The sequence below is a fragment of the Engraulis encrasicolus genome, chromosome 10, assembly GCF_034702125.1.
Source record: "Engraulis encrasicolus isolate BLACKSEA-1 chromosome 10, IST_EnEncr_1.0, whole genome shotgun sequence".
Classification (NCBI taxonomy): domain Eukaryota; kingdom Metazoa; phylum Chordata; class Actinopteri; order Clupeiformes; family Engraulidae; genus Engraulis; species Engraulis encrasicolus.
The window spans coordinates 37,130,338-37,145,337 of NC_085866.1; the positions used below are offsets into that span (position 1 = coordinate 37,130,338).

General features: G+C 46.3%; 1 protein-coding gene across 3 annotated transcripts in view; it reads left to right on the forward strand.

Annotated features, from left to right (window-relative positions):
* The window catches only part of sema3gb (sema domain, immunoglobulin domain (Ig), short basic domain, secreted, (semaphorin) 3Gb), a 57,785-nt gene that overhangs the window by 1,130 nt on the left and 41,655 nt on the right, over window positions 1-15,000 (forward strand). The gene's annotated exons all lie outside the window — the stretch shown is intronic.

Consider the following 15,000-nt stretch of genomic DNA (forward strand, 5'->3'; position numbering starts at 1 on the left):
TGATGCAGTATCAACATTGTATATAGTCGTTTCATAAGACGTCAGACCAGTCATGTAAATAAGATTTTACGCTTTGTTAAGGCTTTTAAAGTGTTGAGGATGGAGTACGCTGCTACCTGTGTCACAGACCGTGGCTTTACGCATCAGCGCGGGCACTCCTTTCAGCCCGATGTCTGCGTCTTGACTGTGTCGATTCCAGTTTGGTGACATCGGTTAAAGAAAGTTTTCATTTTGCCTGTCATATTGTCTGTCAAAACCTTGTTCGTGGCTTAATTTGAACCAGAGCGTTTGTTTGAGAGGTAGTCTTATGCAGCGTCTTACTGCATGGGTTTTTAATACAACTTCATCACACCAAGTTTTGAGCAAAAGAGCAAGGAAATGCGAAATGCACATTATGTGTTCCCCTAGTAGTGGTCTGATGCATTATTCATTCATGCGTCGGTTTCTTGGGCTGAAGTGGTTATACATTATGTATCCTAACTTAAAAGCAAATCGTCCTGTGACCTGTGATCAGCCGTCCACATATTTTTAGTAATCACCGTTGGTTCCACTTTTCTTTTCTAATTTAAGCCCTTCCTGCAATTGTCCCCTATTGCATTCCCTCCTGGTCAAGCTTCAAATATGTTGGCAATGATCAGATGCATAAGGAACTCACCACGATGCTTTATTTCCTTTTAACAGAAAGCTGGCATTTGGAGGGCCACGTGTATATATAGATAGACTATGGACACGATTCTGTACATACAGTATACACAGGGGAGTGGTGGTGCCCATCAAATGTAAACAATGTTTAAGAAGCTCCAGATTCATGAAGAAGACTAAATGATGGCACTGTATTTATTGTGTAGTAGCCTATTTATTATAGGCCTATATTATTATATCCACACATACCACCTATTTGTTGGCATTGGGGATATACAGTTCATGTAATTCCCTGTGAGACATATGCACCCTTTTCCCATGTGCACTATACAATCTTTATCATTCCAGAACACCAGTAACCACTTCCATATCTGTGGGTGTTCACGTCTACGTAGACCACACATTCATACAGACCAAAGAACACCCATAATCTTTAAGTAACCATAAGGGTCCCCATATGGGTTTCGAGGCGAAACATACATGTATGACTGGCTTCACACCTTTCTGCCATTGCCTTCTTTATGTGTGCCAGAGCGTAATGTCTTGCACTTTTGTTGGAAAGGCACATTCTCGGACGGATAGGGCCGGTGAAAAACACGAAAAAGCTCTTAGCACTTGTGATTGTACAGCTGTTATAATGTCTCGCTGTGTCCTTCAAGTGGGTTAAATATTAAAAGATGGGTTCATAGGAGCGTCTATCATTGAGACTTTACTTAGAAACCCTCAGAAAAATAAATGAAAGGCCCGACTGACCTTGGGCAGCTCTCTTCTCTTTTGAACAGAAATACCTCTACACGGCCAGACAGAATCCTTCCATCAACACAGATGGAGTATAGAACTGATTAACACTGACATGTACCGAATGCTGAAATATTAACCAGAATTGACATAACAAACTAATAAACAGCAGAGGTCATTAAGAAGTTGCATGGAAGAAAGAAACTTTGTTTTTCTTCTTTTCTGTCAAGCATGGAAGCAAAGGTAGTTTCACCATGTTTGCTCAAGGTTAAGAAATTGCTGTAAAAAGAGGTGTGTGCCCTCCAGGGATGCCTGTTTTTTTGTTCTCTGGTCAGGCTTTTTGCCCTCCCTCACTCGCCACTGTGAAATATTGATCCAAAACTTTGGCATCTTCAAAGAGATATGGACTCTCTTTTTGTTCAAGTCTCTCTCCATTCCTCTCTCTCTGTCTATCTCTATTTCTCCCTCTACTTCTCTCTCTGTCTCTGTCTCTGTCTCTCTCTCTCTCTCTCTCTCTCTCTCTCTCTCTCTCCTCCTTTCCCTCCTGTCCTCTAAACACACACGCACACACGTATGCACGCGCGCACGCACACACACACACACACACACACACACACACACACACACACACACACACACACACACACACACACACACACACACACACACACACACACACACACACACACACACACACACACACACACACACACACACACACACACACACACACATTACACATTCACATGCCCAGTGTGCAGGCAGAAAGCAGTGCCTTTGTATCTTCAAGGGCTTTGATTAGGCAGAAAGCTGAAAAGAAATTGATTGATTGCAGGCCTCCAGCTTCTTAGCTTCTCCCCAATGATAAATATTGTAAATAATTCTCTCTCAACATGGTGAGGTTGAACTAGACACATGCCATGAAGTGCTTATTAGTGTGTGTGTGCGTCTGTGTGTGTGTGTGTGTGTGTGTGTGTGTGTGTGTGTGTGTGTGTGTGTGTGTGTGTGTGTGTGTGTGTGTGTGTGTGTGTGTGTGTGTGTGTGTGTGTGTGTGTGCGCGCATGCGTGTGCGTGCAAGCATGTGCGTGCGTGCGTGCGCGTGCAAGCATGTGTGTGTGCGTGCATGTGAAAGACAAAAAGGGAAAGAGAAGGAGAGAGAGTGTGAATGAGAGAGTGAGAAGGACAGACAGAAGAAGCTAGAGGAGGAGAGAGGAAGGGGGGGCAAGCAGCAACAGCAAGAGGTGCAGTCTGTCATAAAATGCAAGTCCTCTGGTCAAGGTTTAAGTATAATTGTTTAAATTGGGCTAAAAGGATAGGCCTGGAAATGGAAACATTGAAAGCTTACGCTTGCAGAGGTGTCACTTTCTCTGTTTCTTTTTCCCCTCCAACAGCCTAATAAAGCCAATTAATTCTGGCGGTGCTGGTTTTTGGGGTGGGGGGAATGTTCCCGTCGAAATCCAGATACATTATTATTTGCCGTAATAAAGCACAAATTGTCTCCTCTCCTTCAGTAATGAGCCTCACGGTCTCTCTTATCTTGTTCAAGTCAGGGAGTGTCCCCAGACCCCAAAAAGACTGAGCTGTTTCATTTTCCAGACAAAAAGATAATTATGCAAAATCTCCCAAGTAGTTAAAACTAATTCTGCTCTGGAGTGCTCTCTTTTTTCCTGACGTATAATGGCCTAAGCCGTCTGAAGCACTAGACACCACAAGCCAGCAACCACAACTAGCCCATAGCCTTGACATTTGGTAAGACCTTTAATCCTGTTGTTTGCAAATGAATGCTGAGCTTGCTTGACACATACTCCTTAAGATGGAAGTTTATTTCTTTGCTTTGTGTCCTTTTATGAAGTGGGTTGTGGGTGGGGGGGGGCGTGAAACAACAGTCCCAGTCACAGCAGTCTTGATTTTTGGCGATATCCGTTGATGCTCTGTTCTTATTCCCAGGCAGCAACACTGCCCAACACATTGTGCCTTCCATTTGCCATCGATCCTAGAACTTTATTTTGTTTAGTCTGATTGTATGATGAGTACAGAGGCTAGTGAAGTGGCAGTGAATGCAGCCTTGATTTTTTTGGCGATACCCCCATACTTTCTCCTTCTCTTGCTCCAAGACTACAAGACATTGTGCCTTCCTCATCTCATCCACCCTCTAGACATTTGGAACTTAATTTTGTTTTCTGTCATTGTATGAGAAGTACAGAGGCTGTGAAGTGCTGCCTTATTTTTGGGGGATATCTGTTTACGAGGGGTGTGACGGTACACAAAAATCATGGTTCAGTACATACCTCGGTTTTTGGGGTTATGGTTCGTTCGGTACAGTATATGAAAAGAAAATACATTCAAACTGCTACGTTAGACTTTTCTCACCTCTTTTTCTTGCATTCTCTCTCAGCATTCTGCATGAGCCACTGCACGTAGTGGCAGCATAATGTAAAAACATGAACAGAGTTGCCTGTCAATCTACCTTTCGGTACAGCACTGTTCGGTTCGGTACAGGTCTGTTCGGTTCGGTACAAGTACAATATAGTGTACCTTTACAGGCCTTCTGTTTTATTCTTTCCTCCCTCAGGTATCCACGCTACCTAACACACATTGTCTCCTCCATTTCTCATGGACCCTCCCTTAAGATGGAACTTTTATTTTGTCTCCATGTATGAAGAGTATGAGACTGTGACCGTGTTATGTCTCTGTCTTTGAAGAGCGCAGAGACTTTGAAGTTGTAGTCACGGGCGGCAGTTCTGATTTTGGTGATATCCCTGTACTCTCTCCTCTCGCTGTACACTCAGTCGGCTGCCCAACAGTTCGTGCTTCTCATTTGTCATCGACACTCGAGAAGTTGGAACTTTATTTTGTTTTGTCTCTTTGTTTGAAGAGTCCAGAGACTGAAGTGGCAAGTCAGGGCGCCGATTATTTTTTTTCTATCCCTTTACTCTTATTCTCTTATAGTCGTCAGCGCTTTCCCAACACGTTGTGCGCCTCCCATTCGTCATCGACAACTCTAGAGGATGGAACCTTTTTTTTGTTTTGTCTCCTTGCCACTTCACAAGCTCTGCACTCCTCATTCACATTCAGTCACGGCAGCCCTTGATTTTAGTGATATCCCTTTCCTCTCTCCTCTTACTCTCAGAGTCGTCATCACTGCCCAACACTTTGTGTCCCCCATTTGTCATCGAGGATCTTGTGCAGTCAGCCGGCTGCCAGGCTCCACCTCTCCGCAAATACAGCAGCCCTCTTGAGACCCACACTCAGTTGTCATGACGGCTGCGCTTTGCTTTGCTGTGCTGTGCTGTGCTGTGCTGAGATCTGGGAGGGGTGCCCTGTGTGTGTGTGTGTGTGTGTGTGTGTGTGTGTGTGTGTGTGTGTGTGTGTGTGTGTGTGTGTGTGTGTGTGTGTGTGTGTGTGTGTGTGTGTGTGTGTGTGTGTGTGCGCGTGTGGGTGTGCGTGTGTGCATGTGTGTGTGTGTGTCTTGGTGTGTGTCGGTGTGTGTCTGTGTGTGTCTGTGTGTGTGTTTCCGCACGTGTGTGTGTGAGAGAGAGAGAGAGAGAGAGAGAAAGAGAGAGAGAGAGAGAGCAAGTGGAAAAAGAGGAGGTGTATGTGTGCGTGGGGGGGGAGGTCAAACAGAGGCCATTCTGGGCTCCCAGGGGTCAACAGGAGGGGGTAGAGGGTATGAACGTGATAATTTACAGATATTGGTAACTATGGCAACGTGCCAAGTAACCTCTCTATATCCTCGCCTCCCCAGGCGGTCAGTTGTGGCTCGAAAAGAAAGAAAGCCAAAATTAGCCACGTCTCTTTGTGCATACAATTTAAGAATTTATGAATTTTATGCCTCCTTGTGAGACTTTAAAGGCTTTTTGGATGAACACCAAACCCTTCTCTCACAGATGGGATTAGGGTGCAGAATCAGAGGCTGGATTTGTTGGTTCTTTGAAATACATATTTAGAGCGAGGGCATGACACAGAAGCCTGGTGCCACCAAAAATACACAAAGACCAATGCGCCACAATCCCCTCTCTCCCCTTTTGCCATGGGCAGGGCACAGCTACCCCCATGGCCCCTACTGCTACCGAGGGCACCACGCTCTTGTCTGTCCGATTACGTAGCATTAATACCTTATAAATATTGTGGGGCTGGAAGCCGCAAACGCACTTGTGCATGTCAGCAGGACTTCAAACGAGAAGAAAAGCACCTGACATGACTTTAGAATGTTAACCCCTACACTATTCCCCCAACCAGGCCCCCCCATTCCAACCCAGCCCAGTGACTCACACCCCCTTACCCCCCCCCCCCCCCCCCCCCGCCACCACCACCACCACCTCCCTAATTCTGGTGCGGCTTTTACAGGGAAAGGCACAATACAGGGGCGCCAATGACAGCGGGCAAGAGAGGGGCTTATCCGTGCAGCTGTCAGCCCAGGGGGTATTAAGCCCCCATTCTGGGGATTCTTGGGCTGGTGCCAGCAGTGGCAGACCCTACTGTACTCTGCCATGCCGCCGCCACAGTACCGCCGCGCTTTGACAGAGGAGAGGAGAGGAGAGGAGCGGAGAGGCGACCGCCTCGGTACTGTCTCTCTCGCTTTTTTTTGTCTGGGGAGGGAGCCGCTCCAGACAATTCTCGAAAGAGAGAAAAGAAGAGAAGAGATGAAGACGAGAGAAAAAAAAGACAAAAGAATAATAAAGTCGCACTGTGGAGCCACAAGGGCCATAAATTACGACATGAAAGAGCAGACGAATGAAAATAAATTCAGACACAAAAGGGGACCACAAGGTTGTCAGGCTCTCCTAGTGTGCGAGGCAGAATAAGGAGAACATGCTTGTAGGGCCACAGACAGGACAGGGACACTCAGCAAGAAGGCTTATGGCTCCTCAGCGTATGACGTCAGTGTCTGTGGAGTGATGTATGTATATTTTATGTAACACTTAGCGAAATTCGTCTCCGGCCATCTGCTTTCATCTGGACATTATCCCCCAAAGTATTTTCATTATGCCTCTGACTACTGAAGACAGAAATACTCAATGAATTTTATCCTTTAATCTTTGTGTGCTAATACTTTACAAAAAGTAAACGCACTTTTGAACATTTGAAGGCCATCACTTTCAGCGTGGCTGCCCAAGATGGCCCGTGAGAGTTCTACAAGTTTTCATTATCACTATTTCGTTTTTGCCCAATTTATTTGTGATTTGCTACATCTTTCACCCGTAGCTGAAGTCATGTTTACTCAGCCCATATAGTGTTTATCGGCTGAACTTCTGCAGACGCTCTTTGTCTCCTCTGCTATTTATGACGACTGTACCATTACATCTACACTATTACACTACTAACGGAGGTTGTAAGGAAAAAAACACCATTTTATCGTCTTTCGACTGCTACAGTATGGGACAGCCAGATTCCCTGACGCAAAGTGTCTGCACTTGCATCAGCGTAACTATGACTTACATTGTGTGTAAGGGGGGGCTTAAAATACCGTCCCCAGTGCTACAAATGTACCTGCGGGCAGTTCTCGATATGCACAGAGACACAATCGCTTAATACCCTCGAAATGGTGGTGCAAATCCCGTCGCTAGCCGCACCTGTAGGGACGGCAAAACGTTGACGTCACACTGGGCGATAAATTAAAGTCGTGTTCCATCGTAAACAGAGCGTCTGATGCAGGGAAACAGCTGTGGGAGCTGTATTAATAGGCACGACACACACAAGTTTCTGGTGTAATTGCGTAGGAATCCGGTGTTTATCGTATGAATGAAAAGAGCAAGGCCTCATCAAAACAGGTGTCGGCATTTGACAGGGAGGGTGAGCGAGGGTAGGGATGATGCCTCGGTGTGTGTGTGTGTGTGTGTGTGTGTGTGTGTGTGTGTGTGTGTGTGTGTGTGTGTGTGTGTGTGTGTGTGTGTGTGTGTGTGTGCGTGTGTGCGTGCGTGCATGCGTGTGCATGCACGCGAGTCTGTGTGTGTGCGCGCGTGTTTGTGTGTGTAAGGAGGGTGGGGATGATACCCTCATGCTTTTGCCCTCCCGGCTGTAAGATCCTCCCGCCTCTACACACACACACACACACACACACACACACACACACACACACACACACACACACACACACACACACACACACACACACACACACACACACATGCACAAACATCACCAAACAAACATCACTCGTCTTCATTCTGATCTCCCGCCAGTGGAATGGGCCTCTAATGTTCCCTCTCTCGTTTTATACCATTACGGCAGCAGGCCTGCTCTTTGAAGGATGAAGCCCTGACTGCCTGCCTGCCTGCCTGCCGGGGTGGGTGTGTACAGTTATGTGCGCGCGCGCATGTGTGTGTGTGTGTGTGTGTGTGTGTGTGTGTGTGTGTGTGTGTGTGTGTGTGTGTGTGTGTGTGTGTGTGTTTGGAGGCAAGGAGGTTTTTTGGGGGGGGGGGGGGAGATGTGTGTGTAGGTGGGAGGGGGTTGAGGCAGGATTACACTCCGAGAGACAGGGGAGGGATGTTTGATGAAGTGCATAAATGCCAAATGACGCAAGAGCGCCCCTTTTGTAGTGTCACACGGGGCAGACTGCACTGGTGCCCCCCCCCCTCTCTCTCTTTTTCTTTCTCTCTCTCTCTCTCTCTCTCTTTCTCTCTCTCACTCTCTCTCTCTCTCCCTCCCTACCTCTCGCTGGGGTGCTGTAGCCCTGTTAATTAAGTATGTGAAAACTGGCAGGCAGGTTCTCCACGGGTTGAGGAGGTTGTTATGACATTTAGACAAGATCTAACCAGCAAATAGAAAAGAAAATGCGTGAAAAAAATGCAAATGATCTCATTTGTGGAGGTCTAAAGGCAAAAAAAAATGGAAAGAGGTGGCGTTTAGCATTTTCAGTCTGTCATCTCAGGTCAGACTGCAACTCAAGGGAGTGTATTTTTTCATCATGTTATGTTTAACTTTTCAACAATGTTTTTCCTCTGCGCTTTCCTCCAAGTAAACAAATCAGCGCTGCAACACAACAGTTGTCGTGCGAAGGGCGAGGGCCCGGTCATCAGCGTTGGTGGACTTCAAAGGGGGGACCAGATAAGATGGTGGAGGGCTTAGCGGCCTTTTGAAGGGGAGGTGCTGAATCCGGTATTTAAGAGTGGAGAAGCTTAGCGGACTGCTCCAAAGTTCACTATGTGGCCTGGATTAAACATTGGACCCCAGGCCAGCGCACACACACACACACACGCACACACACACAAACACACACGCAAGGAGTGGTAGGGCCTCCTTCGTCTTATGACAAGGCGTCTACAGTGCTCTTTAGTCTCACTTGCCTGAAATAGCAAGTCTCGTAGTACACTAAATCAACTATGCAGTTGAAAGAGCTTGTAAGCCAATAGACTTCTGTCTTCCTACAACTGGGACCTCTTTGCGTGCAGCTTGCTGATGTCTCTTTTGACGATCACGACCGGTCTGGATGCGAATCATTGCAGTTGTATGCCTAAAGCGGTTTATGACAATGGAAAAAATATTTGACACCAATGAGCCGACATAAAATTCACGTTGACAATCAGTCTCTTTAGTAGTTAGCTAGCTAGCGTATTTAGCGTTCAGTGCTATTTCAGGCGTTTATGTCTATGGGACGAATAGAACACCGGTGAGTGGACGTCGTTCGTGGTTGAAGGCGGGCTATTTGTGAATGAACAATTTCATGTGTGTGTCAGCAGACTGGCCGCCGGAAAGTTAGGACCGTGTCCCCGTCGTCCACAGACATGCCGTTCTAGTCGATGAAATAAGGAGCCGCTGACAGGTCGAAATGCGTTAGGGTCAAGAGAAGAGACCGGGAGAGGAGTGAAGCAAGTGGACTTTTTAATTGTGCGTATTTATTTGAATATTCCACTGATGAACTTGTAACAGTCAAATTAGAAAATTCATGTCAAAGATCCCAGGCTATGCATTTTATGGACACGCAGATACATATTTCAAATGTCACAGAGGCTTAGGAGGGGCCGGTTTTAGAAAATGTTTGCCAGTGAGAGGGTGCTAGCATGCCTTTTAGCGCCCCTACACCCCAGATAGTCCAAATTCCTTCTTTCAAATAATTTTTATAAGGCGCTACCCTGGTCACCACAGCTATGCCTGTACTCATTAAGTGTAGAGGCTTGTATGTGTGGGTGGTTATGTGGGCACATGTGGGGTAGGTGGGTTGCTGAGGTAGACTACATTTTTGAGACCGCTAGCGAGCGCTAACGACAATGTGCTGCTGGTTGGAGCTACAGTAAAGCTGTTTGAATTATTGTTGCAGTTTTTCATCTCTCTCTCTGTCTGTCTGTCTCTCTCTCTCTCTCTCTCTCTCTCTCTCTCTCTCTCTCTCTCTCTCTCTCTCTGTCTCTCTCTCTCTCTCTCTCTCTCTCTGTCTCTCTCTCTCTCTCTCTCTCTGTCTCTCTCTCTGTGGTTGCAATGTGGAAAGCCGACCCTGGTTGACCCCTGTGTGTGTCTGCTGTGCTCCTGGGGCTGCCTTCCAAGCCTGCTGCAGGTGGCTTCCTCCCAGAGAGACTCGTGCTAATGAGATCTCGCGTCGACAGCTCTGCCCTGCCACCTCTCTCTCTCTAGTTCTGACTCTCAATAACTCTCTTTCTTTACCTCGCTCTCTCTCTCTCTCTCTCTCTCTCTCTCTCTCTCTCTCTCTCTCTCTCTCTCTCTCTCTCTCTCTCTCTCTCTCTCTCTCTCTCACACACACACACACACACACTCACAGTTACTCACTGATACTCTCACTCTCTTCCATGCACTCTCTTGGTTGCTCTTCTTCTCTGCCTCTATTTCTCTAACACATATTCTACTGCTTTCTCTCTTCTACCCTCTATTACTCTCACTAACTCACCTCTCACTTTCTACTGCTTTCCTCCCCCCTCCCCCCAGCAGGCTTGAGGAGGCAGGTGTGTCCTGTGCACAGGCTGTCCGTTATGGCTCCCAGCATGCCTCAGGCTCTGCTCTCTGCCCCTTGCTTGCTCTGCTTCCAAGGGTACAATTTAGCTTCCTTGGGCTAAACCCTCTCGAGCTCAGGCTTAAGTGCTTGGGCCAGCTAGCGCCAAATTTGCTGGGAAGGTAGGTAGTGCCGTAGGTAGACTATGCTGCTGGGGATTTGGGAGTACGTCCTTTGCTCTGCTTCCTTCCAGACCAGCCTCGGGGTCTTTTTTTCCAGCCAGATTCCTCTTTGTTTCTGAGGAAGTTTCACCCTACCTTGGTTTCATTCTCCACAGCCCCTCCCCAAATCTTGCGGCTTAGAGTCAGGTGCAAAGCTCACTCGCTCATTAGCCCGAGCTAGCTTTGGTGCCATTGTGCCCTGTTTGGGGGGCTTTATTGGGGCCGGTTTACCGCTGTGCTGACCCCTGTAAGTCTTGGTCCCTTGCTTTGCCTTCCCAGCCCCAGCCCACCCCAGGGCCTTGTGGGCAAGCCGAGTGCTCACGTTACCCCTTTCCTTTCATCCCCGGGAGAATCGTATTGGTCTCTAATTGACAGGCGTTGGCTAAGCCTGCTCACCTCCCCCCGCTAAAAGAAGCCCGCTGTGGACAGGAGAGTTTTGGGAGGGTCTGTCCTGAGGCCTATGAAATATGACCTCAGGATTAATGGCTGTCTTTTCCCCCAAAGTTTCGGAAAGCGTCTGTCAGACTTCAATGCTAACGTGTCAGGGCTTTAGGTGATTTATTGTGCCCCAGCTTATCTTGATAGCTGGTTGTTCTCATCACCTGACATGGAAGTTGTGTGTGTATGGGGGTTAGCAGGCAGACATTTCTCGTGATTTATTATCCATGAACGCGTTTCGAGTGCATTACAAAGTTTCCTCTTATTTATTTATTCGAATAACCTCCTCGAGACCTCCCTGGTCCAATCAGCAACATGCATTTTTTTACCCTGGGAAAAACTTGCTGTTCAGTGCGTCAGCGTGTGAGAAAATGTGCATTGCAAATTACCCTGTTCCCGTGGGATGCACTGCACTGTACTTATGGCCATCTCCTGCAGGTCTTGGGCGTGAGGACGGGACGGGAGATAATGTGCTTGCATGCCAGTAGAGTGGTGTGGTGTGCAAGGCACTGGAAGATAGGATCTCTTGGGTCTCTTTCTGGTCTCCCGGGAGACCGAGTGACCTAGAAAAACATGAGCAGTTTGTCACCTCCACAGAACTTATAGTCTGGACATTCACATACCGTAGGTAGGTGGTTTGTGCGGGACTTTTATACAGCCTTGTAGCCAATTATTTACTGTAAACTAGTGCCCACAGTATTGAGCAAGGAGAAAAGCTCTGAAATAATGAATACAACAGCATTTTGTATAGCACTAGCCATGATTAGCTTGAAACTTTAACATTTTTGACTTCACTACAACGATTATGTTGTATTATTGGAACGTTTTTACAATCAACTGTTTCACATAAAACATGCATATTTCATAACATAATGCAGCGTTCATGGGATTATATGGCCAATCCTAGCCTAGGCATGGAGAGCTAAACTCGGCGTGTTCAGATGCTCTAGCATGTGATGTGCTGTCATGGCATCTTCATTGCAGGTAACTCAGGAGGGAACCCTTAAATCTCCGCACAGACTCCGGCGTTCACAGGTTTTACGCTTAAGAGCGGGGATTACATGGAATCAGTCAGTTTACCTGCTGCTAAACATCAAGGAGAGATGCCGTGGTATTTAAAGTCCTGAAGGGCATGCTTCAATTACAGCTGAACTATTTAATCTCCTTCTGATGTACATTAATCAACGTCTTAAATACCAAACAGAAGTATGTCTGGCATTTGATTTGATTGCTTGTTTGTGTTAGAGAGTTAATTGTGCAGCATGCAGCGTATGTTTTGATGGGAACATTTCATTACGACATTGCATGCCTATTGCAGCACATCACATGCCATTATATTGGTCTCAGATATAGCACAGCCCTGAATGCCACTCTATAACTGAGGAAAATTACAAGATGTCTCAAAGAGGAATAACCTTTTGCCAACTCAAAAAAGTATGAAGAGCATTCCAGCCCACTTCTCATAAAACAATGCTAAACTAAAAACGCTAAACTAAAAACGGATTTGTGCCTTTGTTGACATGACATCACCCTGACCAATCTGAAGGTGTGCCAGCTATAACTAGAGAGTCCGAGAGAGACACCTTAAAACAGCCATTTTAAACTGTGCACCTCTCTGTGGCCCTATATTACCATGCCTTACTACCAATTATTTCACGGGAAGGGAGGGAAGGGCTGCAGCAGTGGCAACAGCGGCAGCAGCAGCAGCAGTAGTGTGATCACAAAACAGTACACTCTTAAACCTGGACCTTGGATGGCAAGCAAGTCAGTGGCTGACATCATCTTAGCGAGCGAGCAGGCTCGGGGCCTCTCATTTGGGATTCATTACAGGCCTCCCATCCCGCCAGGTCCTTGTTCTGCCTTGGCTTCCTCACTGAAGAAAAATCAGCCCTTAAACAAAGAGCCCTCTTTGCTCTCTCTGTGTGTTTTGTAGTGTAGTGCCTCGAATGCAGTCACCGTTTCGTAAAGAAGGAGGGGGGAAATGATTTGGGTTATTTATTATGCTTTAAACTTATGGACTGCATTTCCTTTTTTCCCCTCTTTCTCTTTCCCTAACACGAAGAAGTAATCAAAAACTTCCAGCCTATATAGAGAGTAACTCATGATTTTGATTAGCTTTAAAATAACGAAGACAATGAAAGTGGGGTGCAAAGAGCATAGCATGTTCATTCTCTTCCAGCAGAAGGATATTTGAGGTGATTTTTGCCCCCTCTCATCTGTGGTGCAGCTGGGTAGTGCGATGAAAATTAACCTCCCGTTGGACCCACCATGTTCTACCGGCTCGGCACGGGTTCAAGTCCCATTAGGACCTATGTGATGATCTCTGACATCCTGATGTATCTATTAGCAGACAAAGAAAACAATTACCAGATGTTAGAAAAGATTTATGTGTATAAAAATATAGTCCCTGAAGTAGAAACATTGTGTGCAGTTTCTGACTGCTATTGAATGTCTCTGCGTGTAGAAGAACCCATTCTGGGCTGTACTGTAGGTTTCTCATAGAAGTCTCTCTCTCACCTACACCTCAAGGTTTTTTCCCCTTTGTCTGCAAATGCCCGAGGGAACGTCACTTACTACATTCCTCAGAGGAAAACAGGTTCAACGTGGACGTCATTGGCTCCTGCGCCTGATTATGTGGAGGTTTTTTAAAAAGTGCTTTTAATGTCTAAACTGACCCTAAAGTGCAACACTGTCATGCCCCTTGCTGTGGATTAGTGGCCCCCTCTGCCATCACAGTTCAGTGATTCGCTTCAATGGACACCTCTCTAAGGTTTTTTTTCCCTTCTCTCTCTCTCTCTTTCTCTCTTTTTGGCGTTAAACAAAGGCTTCAATCTCCTGCAGCCCTGAAGAGGGATTGCCGCTTTCTTTCTTTCCTTTCCTTTCCTTTCTTTCTTTAACTCTTTCGCTCATTCTTTCTTTCAGCCCAAATGGTGAAAAATCTCACCCTCTCCGTCTCCACTGTGCTGACTCCAAGCCATGACCTACACTTTCCATGTGTTCAGTCCTTTCAACAGGCGAGATACTCCTCTCGAGCTACTTTCACCATCCGTGCTGTTCTCATGGAAAGTAATTTTCCATTTGTCAAGGTCTTTCAGACAACTCAGACACATATGGAGGTACAGTATAGGAAGACTAAACTATTTCCCATTTTTCTTTGTACGGCTGGTACTAAGAATGGATGTGAATGTATGGATGAAATATAGATGAATTATTCGGACATTCATCTTTTCTGGGCAAGCGTCCATTTCCATTGACTGACCTGAAAACAACCTTGTTGGTGAAACACTGAGAACCCTTGGTTTGTGCTGCTGCTTGTGTAGAAATTGTATTTACAGACACCTCTCTTTCCATCTCTCTCTTTTTTCTCTCTTTCTTTCTCTCTGTTCATCTTGCCCTTCCCCCTCTGTCTGTTCCATTCTCTCTCCATCTTTGTGTTTTTCTGGCCCCCCTCAGTCTCGTCTTTTATCTCATCCTCCCCACATTGTGTACTATTGTTCTTTCTTTTCTGGACGCAGAAGAACCTTGTATCAAAGGTCCTCACAACATGCCAGGAAACCTTTGGCAGAACCAATGCGGGACTAATTGAGATGCCTTCAGGCCTTCAGATAAGACCCAGCAGATGAATGTCTTCTTAGCAGCCCCAATCCAACAGAAACCACTTAACACCGCTGCTCTGCTGGTTTGGTGTCTGGTCTAAATAAGAGATTCCCAACCAGGGGTCCGGGTACCACTAGGGGCATGTGAGCAAAGTCCAGGGTGTACGGGTAAAAAAAAATCAATGATAACAAATGTATGGAGCCAAGAGGCACATTGGGAATGAGTAAGATATAGAGCATGAGTGAGGGGGTACTGACAAAAAGGCAAAAGACAATAAATGGTTAGGACACACTGGTTTGAACAACACTCAGGTTGCTGTGTTATAGTATCAGCTGTGTTATTGAAGGCATAGTTGTGCCTCCACACAGACCATGCTTTATCATATCCTAATAGCACAGCGAGGTGACATTTGATTAACAATTATGCAAATATCTAATTATGCTTCAGGTGAAGCTGTCCACCCTACCATTGTTATGAAATGATGTA